This window comes from Oratosquilla oratoria, chromosome 5 (genome assembly GCF_046742065.1).
Source record: "Oratosquilla oratoria isolate Oo_2021 chromosome 5, ASM4674206v1, whole genome shotgun sequence".
In the NCBI taxonomy this organism is placed as follows: domain Eukaryota; kingdom Metazoa; phylum Arthropoda; class Malacostraca; order Stomatopoda; family Squillidae; genus Oratosquilla; species Oratosquilla oratoria.
In genome coordinates, this window is record NC_134781.1 from 4622513 (window position 1) to 4641145 (window position 18633).

Below are 18633 nucleotides of genomic sequence, written 5' to 3' on the forward strand. Positions count from 1 at the left end.
CAATTATTATTATTATGTCTTGTATGTTTGTGTGTATACAGTGATAAGGTATAACTGATTGTTTTATGTACTGTGTGTAAACTACATACAGTATGTAAAAAGGCTGTCTGTTGAGGAAGGATGGGAGAAGACAGAAGAAAGGGGTGAGTGCAGAATGGTTGTGTATGGATGATGCTGTGGTGCATGGAAGGGAGTGGGTTAGGGAGTATGTGTGAATGATATTTTGACTCGTCCTGAAGGGATTTCTCCCCATCTTCTCTTTTTCTGCATGAGGGGATGGAGAGGTGGGGTCACCTATTAAATGAACTGGCCTTGCTGTCACTCACCGCTCCATTAACACACTGAAAGACAACACACTGCTGCATGCCAGACCCCCTGATATCCACCCTTGAATCCTCTCTCCCACGAAAGGACAGAGTCCACTTGGCCAGACTGCGATGCGGTCACCACCCAGCACTTCTAAGCTACCAGAAGAGGCTGGACGACCGTGTTGTGAACAGCTGCCCAGGATGTAACACTTCACCCCATACCATACAACACATAATGGAAGACTGCATTATACACAATCATGCACGCAAACAACACAACATACACTCTATAAAGGATTTGTGGGAAAACCCAGTTTCGGCTGTGGCCTTCCTTGGGGAGACGGGACTGCTCGGACAGACAGTCTAGGGAACGACAACAACAACAACTGGCCTTGCTGTGGATGTGCTATGTCTTGCTGCATTGCCTCTGACCCAGGGCAGGGGGCAAGATGCAGGGGTGACCTGTCATCCACAAGGAGCAAAGAAAAGATGGTGAATGGGAGTGGAGTATGCGGGAATGAAATGGGTGGGAGTGGATTTATGCCTTTGACTCAGCTACCTCCCTTGTGTGAGGGAAAAAGCCATTGGTATATATGTACATACATACACCAAGGGCTTTTTCCTCCTCACCAGTGAGGTAGCCAAAATCAAAAGGTATAATTCCACTCCCACTCATTTTGTCCCCACCCATTCCACTCCAGTTCACCACCACTCCCTCCCTCCTTCTCATCTTGGCTCTTGGATGGCAGGCCATCCCTGCATCTCACCCATCGCCCTGGGTCAGATGCAATGCAGCAAGACACAGCAATGTCACTTCATTTAATCAGTGACTCCCCTCTCCATCCCCTCGTGCAGAAACATTGTAGATGGGGAGAAATCCTTTTGGGTTGTGTCAAAATATCATTCACACAACCACTCCCTATCCCCCACCCACTCCCATCCATGCATCACAGTATCATCCATTCACAACCATTCTCTACTCACACCCATCTTCTGTCTTCTCCCTTCCTTCCTCAACAGACATCCCCCTCTTGCTCAATGCCCTTTCACCCTCATCCATCCATTTCATCCTTGGGCACCCCTTCGTGTTCACTCCATCCACCTCTGCCTTCCACAATTCTTTTACTAATCTTTCTTCACTCATTCTTTCCATGTGTCCAAACCATGCCAATACTCTTTTATCAACCCTATCTCCCATCTTCTTTTCCACCTCCGTTCTCCTCCTCACCTCATTTCTCACACTATCCAGCCTTGAAAGCCCTACCATAATTCTCAGATATTTAATTTAGAACACATTTAAACTCTTCCTCTCGTATTTTCCATGTCTCTACACCATACAGTGCCATTGGGACAATCACCTGTCATACAATCTACTCTTGGCATCCATTTCCAAATGTCTATTTCTCATTACAGTTTTTAATCCCCCAAGGCACCTCCTTGCTTCCCTCAATTTACTATCTACCTTCACCTCAACTCCTCCCTTTCCTGCTACGTATGACCCCAAATACCCAAAGTTATCCACTTCCTCCAGCCTCTCTCCTTTAAGACTTGCTTCCAAATTGCTGTCAACCTCTCCTATTGTACATCTCATTATCTTCCTTTTACCCACATTTACCTTCAACTCTCTCCTCTCGCACACCTTCCCAAACTCCAGCACTTAACTCCCTTAATCCCCCCTTTGATCCTGCCACAAGTGCAGTGTCATCAACAAACAACAACTGGCTTACCTCCTACTTTTCTCCATTTTCTTTCACCATCTCTGATCCCCTGCCCTTTACCCATACATTTACCTCCCACACCACCCCTTCCATGTACATATTGAACAGCCATGGTGACATGACACATCCCTGGTGAAGTCCCAGCTTTACCTGAAACCACTCTCTATTTCTAATTCTAACACAGGCTCTACTATTCTCGTACACTCTTGACTGCCCTGAACAGCTTTCCTCCAATCCTGTATATCTGCAAAACCTCACCAGTGCCTTGCTGTCCACCCAGTCATAAGCCATTTTCAAATCCACAAAGGCCCAAAAAAACATCTTTACCCTTTGCCAAAGCTTTTTCACGTATCTTACCACAAAAATTTGATCCACACAATCCCTACATTTCCTAAACCCACACTATTCCCCTTCTAATCCTATCAAAACCTTCCCATAAGCCTTCCCTCTGAAACTACTACACACACTTGTCCCCTTTTCCCTTGTAAAGTGGAACTATACAGGCACTCCTCCAGTTCTCCAGCACTCTAACATCCCTTAGACAAACATTAAAAATCCTCACCAGTCAGTCCATCACTGTACCTCTGCTTTTCAGACACTGCATGGCACCCATCTAACTCAGGTGCCTTACCTGCTCTCACCTATTTAATAACTGCTTGCACCTCATCTTTTCTAATTTCTCCTTGATTTTCCTCATCCATCACTGTCATTTTCTTAGCACCTCCCACTGCAACCACTATTCCCACTTTATCCTCTTCCACATTAAGCAACTCCCAAAAATACTCTGCCCATCTTCTCTTTACCACCACCACCTTCTGTTATCATCTCTCCATCTGCACCTTTTACCTTTTCTTCTCTACTTGATTCACCATCCTTCTCTTAAGTTCCTTCCAAATTTGTTTTTATTACTTTCCATATTTTCTGTCATACTCTTTCCCCATTTTACATCTCTCCTTTTTTGCCTCCTTTATCTCATGTTTTTCTTTTTTCTTTTTTCTCTTGCTTCCCTCATCCTATTTTGCAATCAGTCCATGAATGCTTGTCTCTTATTTCCTACGACCATCTTTGCTTCATCATCCCACTACTTGCTACCCTTATATCCCCTCCCATCCTCCTTGTTCTACACACCATCTTTGCACACATTGTTACTTCCTCCTTGAAACACCCCCCATTCCACCTCTACTCTATCCTTCACCTCCTCCCACACTTCTCTCAGCTTCTTGTACTTCTCCTTTTCTTTCTCTTTTAAGCAGTTTTCTCTAAGCACCTCCCTATCTTCTGTCCTTTTCCTGTTTCTCCATCTTTCCTCCACTCTGAACTCACCATCCACAAAAAATTTATCTGATACTCCCATACTCTCCTCCGTAAGAACATGGACATCCAAAACTCTTCTTATTCCTTTCCTGGATACCACTACATAGTCCTTTAAAGCCCTATCAACCACCCTTCCATCCACCCTCTTCCATGTGTACTTAAGCTTAATTCTTCCTATACATTGTGTTAGCTATCATCAACTATCATTCTAATCACATCTCTGTCATCAACTCTCCACTATGATTTCTCCTGGCACTCCACACTACCCAACCACTCCATCTATTGGTTCTACTCTAGCACTAAGATCTCCAAATACCATTACATTGACATTTCTCCATTAATATTCTATGCATTAATTTAAATGATCCAAAAAGCTTCCCTTTTATCTACATTCTTGCTACCAGGCCCATATGCACTTACTAAGATCCACATCTCTCTTCCAATTGCACCTTCATCCACATTAATCTTGAAGAAACCTCCTTCCACTCCACATGCTTACCTATCTTTTCCCTTACTAGTATAACCATCCCTTCATAGCTCTTGCATGCCTAAGTGCCACCCTGGGACAAAGTTCTCAATGACGCCCTCCCCCCACCTCCCCCATCAACACTTCCCATCTCTACCATCCCTTACAGCCTGTTTTAGCTATTGGCTTGCGAAATAATTAAACATATTTTCATACATACATGTACCAAAGGCTTTTTTTTACCCTTACACGGGGGGTAGCCAAAACGAAAAAGACATAGAAACCACTCCCACCAATTCCATCCCCTACATACTCCACTCCCCTCCGCCCTTCTCCCTCCCTCTCATCTTGGCACCTCCTGGATGGCGGATCATCACTGCCCTGGGTCAGAAACAGTGTCGCAAGACACAGCACATCCACAGCAAGGCCGCTTCATGAATTTGGCGACCCCCCCCCCCTCTCCGTCCCCTCATGCAGAAAAGGAGAAGACGGGGAGTAATCCCTTCGGGCTGCGTCAATTTATTTCTCATACATACTCCCTCACCCTTCCCCCACCCATTCCCCCTCATGTATCACAGCATCATCCATACACAACCCTTCTCCATTCAATCCTATCTTCTGTCCTCTCCCGTCATTCCTCAACAGACATTCCTCTCTTTCGTAATGCCCCTTTTACCCCATCCATCCATCTCATCCTAGGACGCTCCCTCAAATTCACTCCTTCCACATCTGCCTTCCACACCTCTTTTACTAATCTTCACTCATTCTTTCCATGTGTCCAAACCATCCTAATACTCTTTCATCAACCCTATCTCCCAACTGACAATAGTTAACATGTACATTCCCCCCCAATCATCCCCCACAGTTCCAAACACCTTCAGACCTCAACTCAGCCAACTAACCTCAATCCCCAACCTGATCATGGGTGGTGACTTCAACGCCAAGTCGTCTGCCTGGTTTGTCGACAACCCTGACACAGACAGAGGGCTTGATATACAGACTCAATTCGACTCATTGACTATCATGAACAACACGCATAATCATACACATATCCCATACCAAGCCCTCTACACTCCCTCCTCTCCTGATATCACCTTTTGCTCCCCCTGCCTAACCCCAACAACATCATGGAGAGTGGTCGGAGCCCTTGGCTCTGACCACCTTCCAATCATCATCACCACCAAAACAAGATGCACCCCAGCTGGCCACAGACACACTTACACCAATTACAAGAGAGCTAACTGGGAAGCCTTTACTGAAGAGACAGAACAACATTTTGAAACACTTAACAGTACACCAATCACAAACATAAACAATGCTGTGCACGCTTTTAATACAATCATACAAAACGCAGACAAGAGATACATCCCTAGAGGCAACAGAAAATCACACAACCCCAACTTCACACCAGAAATCCAAGACCTCATCAGACAACGTGACACACTTAAACACGATACCCCCACACCTATCCCTCAAAACATAGCAGACCAAATACAAACACTAAACACTGTGATTGCCAATAAAATACATGAACAAAAAACACAAAATTGGCAAAACTTTATCAATACACTTGATCACAAAACAAACACCAGCAAATTGTACAAAACACTCAACAGCATCACACTATCCAACACTAACACTACACGCTCTCACGCAGCAATAATCACAACAACAGATAATCTACCCTCAAACAGACAACAAGCAAACGCACTCATACGTCATTTTGCACAGACGAGCCATCTTACATCTCACCCTGACGACCGACGCACCATTCGACGTAAGAAAGACTTCCCCACAGACTCAGACTATACACCCTTCATAGACAGTCAGACAAAACTCATAATGCATAATCTCAAGCACTCATCTGCCTGTGGCCCTGATAACATAAGCAACATCCACCTAAAACACATTGGACCACAAGGTATACACGCACTCACAAACATTGCAAACTACAGCTATTCACACAACACTATACCCGACATATGGAAGCATGGTAAAATAATCACCATTCCAAAACCGAACAAAGACCCAACAATCCCAACATCGCACCGCCCAATCACACTTCTCTGCACCCCCTCTAAAGTCATTGAACGCCTAATACTTAAACTTGTCACACCATATATTCCCCTTGCTGACTCACAACACGGCTTTAGGCCACTACACTCCACAAACACTCTTCTGACAAACCTCACACAAAGAATTTTTGATGGCATCAATTCAGATAGGCCCCACCACAGAACACTTCTTATAACATTGGACATTAGTAAAGCTTTTGATGCTATCCCCCGCCACAACCTAACAAATAAAATATATAACACAGACATGCACAATAACACCAAAAGATGGCTGGCCAATTATCTGGCAGGCAGGAATGCTCATGTGTCATATAATGGCCAATCATCGCACATCAGAAACATTAAGAACGGAGTACCACAGGGTCAGTTCTATCCCCCACATTATTTAATCTATACATGCATGACTTACCCACGCCAGACACCTCAGAAATACAAATCTCTTCCTACGCAGACGACATAACAATCACATGCACACATCGTAACACAGACAAAGCTGCAGAAATAATCCAGCCTTACCTTGACACACTCAACACATGGTTCATCACAAACAGACTCAAAATAGCTCCAACCAAATCTACAGCAACACTTCTCACCAACTGGACAAAAGAACACAAATACATACCTCATCTCTACATCAACAACACTAATACCACACACAAACACACCGAAAATTCTTGGTGTAACATACGATACATCCATGTCTTTCAAACAACACCTCACAAACATAAAAAACAAATGCACACCTAGACTTAACGCACTTAAGTCAATCACAGGAACAACATTTGGACAAAACAAAGAAACTAATATAACAATATACAAACAATGCATACGCTCAGTGATGAATTATGCGAGTCCTGCATGGGCTCCTAATCTCAGTGAGACACACCACAACACCCTTCAAATCATACAAAACAAAGCCCTAAAAACAATTACAGGCTGCACAAATACATCACCTACAGACCATTTACACCATGAAACAAAAGTCCTCAAAGTCAAGGACCACCTCGACATGAGAGGCACACAAACACTTGCTGCAGCCACCACAAACACATCACACCCGCTACACTACATAGCAGAACACCCACACACACCAAGAAACATTAAAACTACACCCAAAGACCTTTATTACGCACAGATACTCTCTTCTCTTCCTCCACAACCACCAAATACCAGCCTCCGGAAACATATTCATAATCATATCACTCACCGCTCCATTAACACACTGAAAGACAACACACTGCTGCATGCCAGACCCCCTGATATCCACCCTTCTGAATCCTCTCTCCCACGAAAGGACAGAGTCCACTTGGCCAGACTGCGATGCGGTCACCACCCAGTACTTCTAAGCTACCAGAAGAGGCTGGACGACCGTGTTGTGAACAGCTGCCCAGGATGTAACACTTCACCCCATACCATACAACACATAATGGAAGACTGCATTATACACAATCATGCACGCAAACAACACAACATACACTCTATAAAGGATTTGTGGGAAAACCCAGTTTCGGCTGTGGCCTTCCTTGGGGAGACGGGACTGCTCGGACAGACAGTCTAGGGAACGACAACAACAACAACTCCCTTTACACCCCTGTTCCCTTCCTCACCTCATTTCTCACTCTAGCCTAATAATCCCTATCATACTTCTCAGACACCTCATCTCAAACACATTCAAACTCCTTCTCTCTTCCTCTCTTATGTTCCATGTTTCTGCCCCATACAGTGCTGTTGGCACAATCACTCCTTCATATAACCTCCTCTTAGCATCCATTCCCAGATGTCTATTTCTCATTACACACATGTCTATTTCTCATTACACTTTTAAATCCACCAAGGCATTTACTCGCTTCTCTCAATCTACATTCTACCTCCACCCCACTCCTCCCTTTCCTGCCACATTCGCACCCAAGTATCTAAAACTATCCACTTCCTCCAGTCTCTCTCCCTTAATGCTCACTTCCAGCCTGCTGTCACTCTCTCCCCTTGTACATCTCATCACCTTACATTTGTCCACATTTATCTTCAGCTTCCTTCTTTCATACGCCTTCTCAAACTGTCACTAACTTCCTCAATCCCTCTGATCCTGCTACTAGCGCAGTGTCGTCAGTAAACAACAACTGGCTTGTTTCCCACTTTTCTCCATTTTCTTTAACCATCTCCAATCCCTGACCCACTACCCTTGCATTCACCTCTCGCACCACCCCCTCCATGTATAGATTGAACAGCCAGGGTGACATAACACATCCCTGACGAAGTCCCACCTTTACCTCAAACCAATCATTTTCTACATTTCTAATTCTAACACAGGCTGTACTATTCTCGCAAAAAAAAACCTGGCTGATCTTAACAGCTTTCTTCTTATCCCATATATCCGTAAAACCTACCACAGTGCCCTCTTGTCTACCCTCTCAAGCTTTGTCCAAATTCATAAAGGTCCCCAAAACATCTTTACCTTTTCCTAAGAATATTTCTCACATATCTGCCTTACCTCAAAAATCTAATCCACACAACCTACACTGTTCCTCACAAATTATTTCCTCTGTTCCTCTCCTAATCCTCTCAATCAAGACCCTCCCATAAGCCTTCCCAACTACACTCAACAAGCTGATCCCTTTGAAACTACTACACTCACACTTGTCTCCCTTTCCCTGGTAGAGTGGAACTATACAGGCACTCCTCCAGTCCTCCGGCACTCTACCCTCTCTTAAGCAAACATTAAATAAACTCACCAGCCAGTCCACCATAACTGTACCTCATATTTTCAGGCATTCTGCATGGTATGCGTCCAACTCGGGTGCCTTACCTGCTCTCATCATCTTAACAACTGCTTTCACTTCATCTTTCCCTATTTCTCCTCCATTTTCCTCACTCTTCTCTCTCATTTTCTTAGCGCTTCCCACTGCAACTACCTTTCCCTCCCTATCCTCCTTCACATTTAGCAACTCCCTAAAATACTCTGCCCACCTTCCTTTCACTGCCTTCTCTTCCAATATCATCTCTCCATCTGCACTTTTTACCTTTTCTCTACTTGATTCGCCTCCTCTTCCTCTTTTATTTCCAAAACATATTTTTATTACTTTAAAATTATATTTTCAATTTTGTATTTAATGTCCCTACTGGAGGAAGGACAAGGAAAAAATATTTCATATTCTGTTTATTCTAACGCAAAATTTGTATATTACAGTAAAATATTCAGGGCTCCTTTGACCAGTTTTTTATTATAATTATTTAGTCAGCCTTGTGGGCGGCATGTCCAGACTAGAATTGCTGTGCCCCCCCCCCCCCAATGCGAGGGCACTGCATCCCTTCCCTCCCTCGTCCTCCCCTCACTCCCGACACCCCACTACAATCCCAAACTCACTCATCCCTCCCTTTCAACTTAGTTTTACTTACTGCTAACACATGTTCTCACTAACACATTGCCTATCTCTTCATTTTACTCTCATCTGTACCACATCCACGCACATTAAAAGACCCAAACTTTAGGGTTCTGGTTGGAAAACTCCCAGACCCTTTTATGCCTTGGTTTCTTTTAGGAATGTACCCTTTGGGGCTACAGAGAGCAGGATGCCTAGTCCTATCCTCCGCTCCGTTTTAGTTGCCTTTTACGACCCAGATGGGAACGCTCGGTGACAGTATTCCTTCACTACCACAGGGTAAATATATATAGTGGCAACTGTAAACGATGGACAATTTGATTTTGAATGAAATATTCAGGAAAAAAATATACATAAATTTGAGAGGTGTGGTCTCTGGCTGCTAAGGCATTATAGAATCCCAGAAGTGTCTACTGCGATGGGCATGCCAAAATCTCCTTAGTCCTTCGGCCCCGGCCACTGATCAAATGCCACGCCAATCCTACTTGGTAAATCAACCTGAGTTTTCGGCGGAACTGCTCTCAGGAATTCATCGTACACATTTTCCCAGTTCGCACTGCGTACAGGGTTATCATGAAGTTCCTCATAGTCAACCTTGAGGAGCTTCTGCCTCATGAGGACGGGGCTCACTTGGTGTGATGAGGCGAGGCCGCCACCCTTTACCTCTTTGGGGGTACTCTGGCTGGTAATGGAGTTGGATGTTGCTGGGCGATGAGCAACTTGTCCCAGCACAGTGGTACCTCTATTTACGCGATTAATCCGTTCTGTATGCCTCCGCGTAAATAGAAATTCGCGTAAATGGAAACGCTATTTCCCATTGAAAGCAATATTAATTCAATTAATCCGTTCCCGACCTCGAAAAAGTCCACTTTTTCCCTCTGATATGATGAAGCCTGTCACCAAACGAACATAAATAGGTATAATTATGATGTTCCTGCAACATTAATGCCAAAAAATCAATGTTAAAGACCACTTATAAGGTGAAAAATATAACGAAAAAAAAAACAATCTTTTGTACCCACCGATGGTAAGGCTTGCAGCTGGCATAGGGGGATGGGAGTGGGGAGGTGGTGGGGGCTTACTGACCCCCCTCTGAAGGAGGAGGTGCTCCTTCAGCTGGAGCAGCACCCTCATCAGGGCGCTGTCGTTTGGCACGAGGCTGGAAGAACTCTGTGATGGTTGCTTGCCGGCGTCGTGTGTGCAGGATTTGGCGGTAGTGAGGCATGACCAGTTCATTGAACTGGCCTGCAACACGGCTCACAGTGTCTGGTCCGGGTGCGTGACCTCAACGAAATCGTAGAGCTTCCTCCACATTACACAGGCCTCCTTCACCTCCTCTGTGGTGGGGCCCCGAACACGATCGTCGTCTCCCTCAACCTCTTGCTGTTCCCGGGCCAGTTCGGCGACCTGCTCCTGATGCAGTTCCTTCAGCTCCTCGGTGGTCAGTTCATCCTCGTGCTCCCCTACTAACTCCTCGACATCCCCGTCCTCCATTACCAGGTCCAGGTCCCTCCCTAGCGCAGCGATGTCCGAGATGACCGATGGATCAGCAGGCTCAAAGCCCTCGAAGTCCCGCTCCCTGTCAAATGATGACCAAAACTTCTTCCACGCTGCCTGTAGAGTCCTGATGGTGACCTGCTCCCAGCTTTTGCTAATCATCGTGACACAGTGCAAGATGTTGAACTGGGACTTCCAAAATTCTCGCAGGGTTAGGTCTGTGCAGAATGGAAGTAGTGTTCGGAGGCAGGAATTTAATTGTGATGAAATCCAGGTCTTGGGAAAGATGTGCCTGTATGTCGAGGGGATGTGCTGGGGCGTTATTCAGCAGCAGGGAGGCACTTCAGTGGCAGTCCATTCCCCTGCAGTCCATTCCTCAGGGCCGCATGCCCCTTTGAGCCACTCCTGGCACAGCTGTCGGGTTTGCCCACGCCTTCGGGTTGGAACGCCACATCACTGGAAGTCTGCTCTTCAGGACGTTACCCCTCTTGAATGCTCGTGGCATCTCCGAACACTACGAGCGGCGTGATCTTACAGTCGCCGCTCGCATTAGCACATAACATCACTGTAAGCCTGTCTTTCATAGGCTTATGCCCCGGCAAAGCTTTCTCCTCAGCATTAATGTAAGTGCTGTTAGGCATCCTCTTCCAAAAGAGCCCTGTTTCATCACAATGAAATACCTGCTGTGGCAGGTAACCCTCACGACGCACCAGCTCCTCAAACTCCTTGACGAACGCCTCAGCTGCTTCCGTGTCAGCGCTTGCCGCCTCACCATGCCGTGTCACTCTGTGGATGCCCGTACGTTGCCGAAACTTCTTAAACCACCCCCTAATGGCTGTAAAGGGCACTGAAGGTGGTGTAAACTGGCCACTGGTACCAGCCTGTTGGCGCTGCAGATCGGCATACACTTGGCGAGCCCTTGAACAGATCATTTCCTCACTGAAGCTGTCACCCTTACGCTGCTTCTCCTGTATCCACACAAGTAATAACCTTTCCACCTCGTCGAACAATGCTGGCCTCTTATGTGTACTCACATACCTTATACTCTTAGACATATTAGCTGACAGAATTTTATCTTTATTTAAAAGAATGGTTCTTATTGTTGACTCAGGCATACCAAACTCTCACCAGCTTACACACGCGTAAACCTTGAGCAACTTTGACAATCACTTCCCTCTTTTTCTCTTTATATATATATATATATATATATATATATATATATACATATATATATATATATATATATATATATATATATATATATACATCTACACTGAATGGTTCTCTTGATAGCGCATTGGTTTAAGTCACTGTAACTTTGTTACGGGTTAGCTGGGTTCGAATCCTCGGCTCGTCCACGTTTCAATTTCCAACAAAAATGTCTCCATCGAGCGATTCTTCAGTCTCGATTGCGATGGCATGGAATTAAAAGTTGTTTGTGGTTGAATAAAGATATATATATATATATATATACTTATATATGCACATATATATATATATATATGAATATATAAAGAAATTTGAAAGAATCCAAAGAGCAACGACAAAGATGGCACCAACACTTTCAAAATTGACATACGAACAAAGATTGTCCAAACTGGAACTACCAATCCTGGAACGAAGAAGAGAAAGAGGAGATGTACTGGCCATTTACAGAATCATGAAAGGCATGGAAGTCCTTGACAGAGATTTATTAAAGTGGGATAAAAGAAAACAAGAGGACATGAAAAGAAACTAAAAAAGAATAGTTATAGAAGAGATATGAAAAAAAAAGTTTCCCACATAGAGTGGTGGATGTCTGGAACAAATTGGACGAATCAATAGTATGTGCAAAAACCATACAAGAATTTAAGAATAACTAGATGCTGAAAGATACAAAGACGGGTTACCACGAGCATAGCTCCCTTCCCGTATAATACTAGGTAAATAAGTACACACACACAATATATATATATATATATATATATATATATATATATATATATATATAATTTATACATATATATTATATATATACATATATATATATATATATTATACACTTGTCATGTGATCGCTGAGTTCGAGTCCTCGGCAGTAACAAATTTCAATTTCTCCATGTGGTCCCCTTGGGTCTCCCGATGTTGATGGATTAGAATTATAGTGCATTGTGGTTGTTAAAATGTATCTCTAACCACTGGGACCCATTCAGTGTTGTACGTATATATATATATATATATATATATATATATATATATATATATATATATATATGTATATATATATATATGTACAACACTGAATGGGTCCCAGTGATTTGAGATACATTTTAACAACCACAATGCACTTTAATTCTAAGCCATCAAAGGCCAGCATGCTTGAAATTGAGACGTGGTACTACCCAGGACTCGAACCGGGTATCCCCATGACAAGTGCGACAGTGACTTTCCAACTAGGCCAATTGGAGATTTCTCTCCTGCTGGCCTAGTTGGAAAGTCACTCTCGCACTTGTCATGAGGATACCCGGTTCGAGTCCTGGGTAGTACTACATTTCAATTTCAAGCATGCTGGCCTTTGATGGCTTAGAATTAATGTGCATTGTGGTTGTTAATATATATATATGTGTGTGTGTGTGTGTGTGCGCGCGCGCGCGCGCCTACCGAATTGTAGTATACAGGAAAGAAGCAACGCTCGTTGGATCCCGTCCCCATTATAATTTTCTATCATAGCCTCAAATTCATGTTTAATTTCAACTTAATCTGTGTCCTTGATTTCCAATTAAAATATATTCAGATTTTAACTCACGTATTGCTTGAGCTTGGGCTATCACTTAAAGGTCAACTGAGAAGGTTTTCAGAGGTGGTGAATATTTGCAAGATGTATGACTTAGCCACTTTATGACAAAGTAATGCAAAAATAAATTCTGATAGTTACGCAATGTGATAAAAAGGCCTATCAAAATATCGGTAGCAAACGAATTTTCCTTTGCCGATCTTCGGCTGTTCTCGTAAGGCTGTGACGTCAACCTCGCTCTTTACATTCTTATGCATCCATATGTTTGCCGTGCTGCGCTGTCAATTTGAATTAGTGATCTGTCATATTTCGTGTGTTAGCAAGGTTTTATTAAGTATTTTGTTCGAAAATTGTTTATTCTGCCGCCGCAAATTGCAGCAGTGATTCGACGAAATAGCCTTGGATAGACTTCATTTTCATTCTGTTCGCAAAAAGGACTGGATCATTTGGTGCAGACGGTATGAATCATGGAAGCCTTGATTGAAAGCGAAATTGTTAGAAACATTTCGAAAAAGAAACAGTCCAATCGGGACCCTGGCCTTGCCGAGTCAATAAGAATTAGCTTGAATCCCATTCTAAAAAAAGATGCAACACCGACAATTTTCGTCATCGACAAGAACCCAGGTTCGGCAACCAAACTCTGCTGAGGGAGCACTGCTATTTAAAAAAAGGCAACGCCTGGAGGTAGGTTATCAGTCTGTATCATGTGTATATATAGGCTTGTATCATCTACGCTTTCACTGACAATCGTTAAAAAGCATGGTTAGGCTTAACTAACTTTTTTTTGGGCTAGGCCTAAGCAGATTCGGGGTATAATCATGATATAGACTAGCTAGTGTGACAGGCATGGCTATGATGACAGGGGCTTCCATAATAGGCCTATGACCACGTCTTGTCAATTGGAATAAACCAAATTAAATGGTTTTTTGAGAGTCAAACAAGTGGAATCCTCCCCCCCCCCAACAGGAGTTAAACCTAATTATCCTGGACCAGGAGGGAGGAATTTGTACTGATATAGACCTAATGATTTTTTTTTTCAGCTGTCACAAAGCGCCTATGATGAATATTCACCTGCAAGTACCACTACAAGCTAAATTGAGATGGAGTGTAAAGGTGACCATGGTGATAGTGCCAAGCATGTGATTGATGGCTTCTCTTCCCCCACAGCAACCACTACCTATGGTAGATAATTTTATAGCCATGTCTGCGAGTATCTTTGGCTAGCCTTCCTCACCCCTTCAGTCAAATGATTTCTCTATTCTCTTTGCTACATAGGACTGTTTTATTGTAACTTATCACAGATAAATCAATCTGTAATTCATGAATCCTTGAAACTTTTGCCTGTATGTATAAAGCTTGGCATCCAAATCCGATAAATCTTTTTCACTCGATGTGAAGTCGCTTTCTTATCGCTGGGCATGTCCAAGAATGTAAACAACACACCTTGCGTCATTTGTTACCCCAGCGGTGGAAAATGTAACTACGACATTGAAAAGTTCGTCTGCTATCAGGCACTTTAAGGTAATGCTATTTGGTTAAAATCAAGACTATAGAATGCTACAAATGGGCATTTTAGTGTTCTAACTTCTAAGTTATATTTTCATACATGAAACAACAAAAAATAAAGAAACCCAAAACCTTCTCAGTTGACCTTTAAGCTATTCCAAGTCTTTATTGCATCTATATGGAAAACTATTTCTTCACATCCTTTAGACATGTGATCTCTCTTGATTTACTTCCATGACCTCGTAAAGCCCTCCCATCTTTAACCAAGAGATATCCTATGACAATGCAATCTACCCCCTTTAATGACCTGAATATTACAATGATAACACTTTCTATTCACTCTTTCCAAGTTAGCAGATCCAATTCTATTAGTCTTTCCTCATATTGTTCATCTGCCAGACTGGGGACCAGTTTGGTTTGCTGCTCTTTGTATCCTCTCGATCTTACATCCTTAACTCTGCGGGGACCATACTACTGACACATATTCGTCTTGGACTGATCATGGTTTCGATGATTATTCTCATCATCTCTTAATCCATATAGTGAAACGCCACTTTGATCTTCTGCAGTGTGTGTGTGTGTGTGTGTGTGTGCGTTTTTTTCGGTAGTTGATTAGACAGACGGGCTCCTTTCTTTGAGATGCTCATAGAGTTTCTTACCTGTACTTGGCCAAGGGACTCATGCTGTGGCTGCGTCGGACGACATTGAGAAAACGAGCAGCACGCCCCTACATGACCAAAAGTCATAACAGTTAGAATGCACTACATCTGTCCCGATGACCACAGCTTGGCAGAGCTGGTTTTGGTTCATATTTGGATAGGTGTTGTCTTAGATGAACGCTTCCCATAAGGACATTAAAAATGTGCTAAAACACATATATTATGATTGATAAAGGTTAAGTTAGATTCGGCACGCGTCTGTATGGGAAGCATCCATTTGAGAAATGTAAAAAGAGAAAAATGACAGTGGAACCTCCTGTTGGCGGTTATTTTTTTATTTTTTATTTTTTATTTATTTATTTATTTATTATTTTATCTTTTTTTTGTTTTTGGTCGCGGTCGGCCTTTAGCTTCTCCACACACTCCTCAGTCTCCTCTACCCCCACCTTACACGGAAATACATCCTCCCTCAAACGGGCACAGACCTATAGTTAGACCATTTCCAGCTCATTCCCATACGCCATCCGCGTCGCTACCACCGTTCGGTCTACGTGCGTATGTTAGCTTGCATCTCCTTCGCCCAGTTGGCCCAAGGCCAACATAGCCTCCAAGCATGCAAGCATCACACATGTGCAAATAAGCAAACCTTAAGGTTTTGGGATTTTCAATTTTGCTTTCATGCGAACAGTCTTGAAAAAATATGAAGGTGGTGGTAGTGAGGAGTCTACGACAAGAGGCGCTGAGTAGCTACGGCCAAGCTTTATATGCACTTTTGGATCTGTTGAGGCAGGTAACCGTCACTGCTGGGAATCGAAAAGGAAAGCGGGGTTTGAACCCACAAACAAAGCTATTGCGAGGCCAGTACGTTCTGATTACGCCACCTGCACACTCGAAACATGGGGACGAGATTTTTTTTTTCTTCCGGTAATTGTGTCCAAGTCTGACTTAAAGTGACCCAACCTCACTTCTTGAGGTGCAGACTTCAGGGGAACTCGATAACAACAGTGGTAACAACAATAATAATGATAATCATCGTTGTTGTTATAATTACTCTTGCTCCGGTCGCTCCTAGTCTTACCACCGCCTCCAAGGCTCTACAGTCTATACAGTCGCCCTAGGCTAAAGTAGAGCTTATTGCCAGTTAACATAAGGTGCTACCGCACTTCTTTACATCCTTCCTGATATTTTCCATCTAGAACGTAGTATTACTCATATCATTGTTATTTCAACAACCTAATTTGAGTATTATCAGCTGCCTTGAAGACGGTGGACAAGGGACACGTTCCGTACATCCTTAGAAAATAATTATCTTCTCTCAGGGGTCCAATGATGACCGATTCAGACTTTTTTTTAATTATCCGATACTATCTATGTTATCCATACAAAGTTATCCTTTCTCAACTGCCTATACACACTCCACAGAGCTGAAAGCCCTTATTCCATCTATAAGCAAGCAGAACACGATCACTAATGCTGTGCCGGATGATTGAACAAACCCGGTACAAACTGATGGCGAGGCGTCAGACATAATGCAAGTGAGATACATTTACGAGGGAAAGCATCTCTACAACCGAAAGATCGGATGTGCCTTTTCATTATTTAGGCAACAGGAAGTCGTTTTGCCGACCTGCAGAAGTAATGAAAAAAAAAACATCAGTCTGTACAACAATACTTCAAAGAAGTGGGGCGCCTAATCCCCGCGACTTGAACTATATACTGATGGGAATCCCGCCATGGGAATGACAGTGCAACGATCAAACGAACTGTAATTTTAACCCACCTCTACACACATACACAAACCGCCGCCTAGGTTAAAACTGGTTCTGAAACTTGTCAGCACGGTTTTTCGGGTTTGTCACCACGTCACCCCTATGCACGCCACAAATTCATACTGACATAAAAGAAAACAATGATGCTGAATTTGATTATGTGTGACCTGATTCTACGTGCATTATGCCATGGTCATTTTAACGCCTCACCAAAAACCTGACATGAAATCCTGGTGCCTAACTGTCTCGTTTACTTTGGTTCTTTCTTTTATGTTAAAAGTGTATTGCAAGCTAACAAAAGATCAGTGGAACACTCAAAGAACTGGAATCCAGCCTACCTGTTTCTGTTCTAAAATAAACTCGGCCGGGACAGCCGCTTTGTTTATCTTGAGTTGATAAGAGTGAAACAAGTACCTGTACCTGTCCTCTTGTCCCTCCTCACCACCCCTCCACCCCATCCCTCGGTTCGTTGCGCTCTCTTGACACCCTCGCCCTCCCTCCCTTCCCCTCCGTGGACAGAGGAGCTCCTATCAACCTTTAGAAGGAAAGGTAAATGAATAGCGTTAATAGGACTTTTTGTGATTATACTCATTTTGTTTAAGGGTACCTTTCTCCCTTCTCCTCCATTGGTGTTGTTTGAACTGGGGTGGCTGCCAAGGTTGTTAGAACTTTGGCTTTGTTATATTGGACTCTTGATTTTAGTTTTATTATTAAAGTGTCTTCCTGGGGCCATATTGCGGGGAGTTCCACATTGGTCTTCGCATTCGTCGCATACTCTCATGGGATTTCTTTATGGAGTCATTGCTGGTAGATTCAGGACCAATAATCCTGGGTAATCAGGGTCCACTCCATCTTGGTATGGGTCAAGTTAGTGAGCAGAGTTGTTGAGGCTCGGGGATGTAACATCTCTGTGAGATTAGGGATGTGGTTATTCATTGTGGTACTTGGATCTGCTGATAACGCCAACGGCAGTTACTATTATTCTCTCTGGAGATGATAGGTAGTTGTTTTGCTGTTATCAATGCAGGTTATTCTCGAGTTCGGAGGCGAGCCTCTTCGCTTCGCTCATTGTGTTGCGGGGCGAAGCTGGGGTGCAGCAGAGGGGTTTTGGTTTTGGGAGGGTTGTTGCTCATTCGTCTTGTTATTATTGTCAGTATTCTTACTGCATTATG

The 18633-nt window shown here is 43.5% G+C and overlaps 1 protein-coding gene across 1 annotated transcript in view; it reads right to left on the minus strand.

Moving 5' to 3' along the window:
* Positions 1 to 17877, minus strand: part of Cog3 (conserved oligomeric Golgi complex subunit 3) — a 56962-nt gene extending 39085 nt beyond the window's left edge. Inside the window, exon 1 of the mRNA XM_076184841.1 lies at positions 17473 to 17877. The gene's annotated coding sequence lies outside the window, so the exon portion shown is untranslated. The remainder of the gene's footprint in view (positions 1 to 17472) is intronic.
* Between the last annotated feature and the right edge of the window lie 756 nt (positions 17878 to 18633).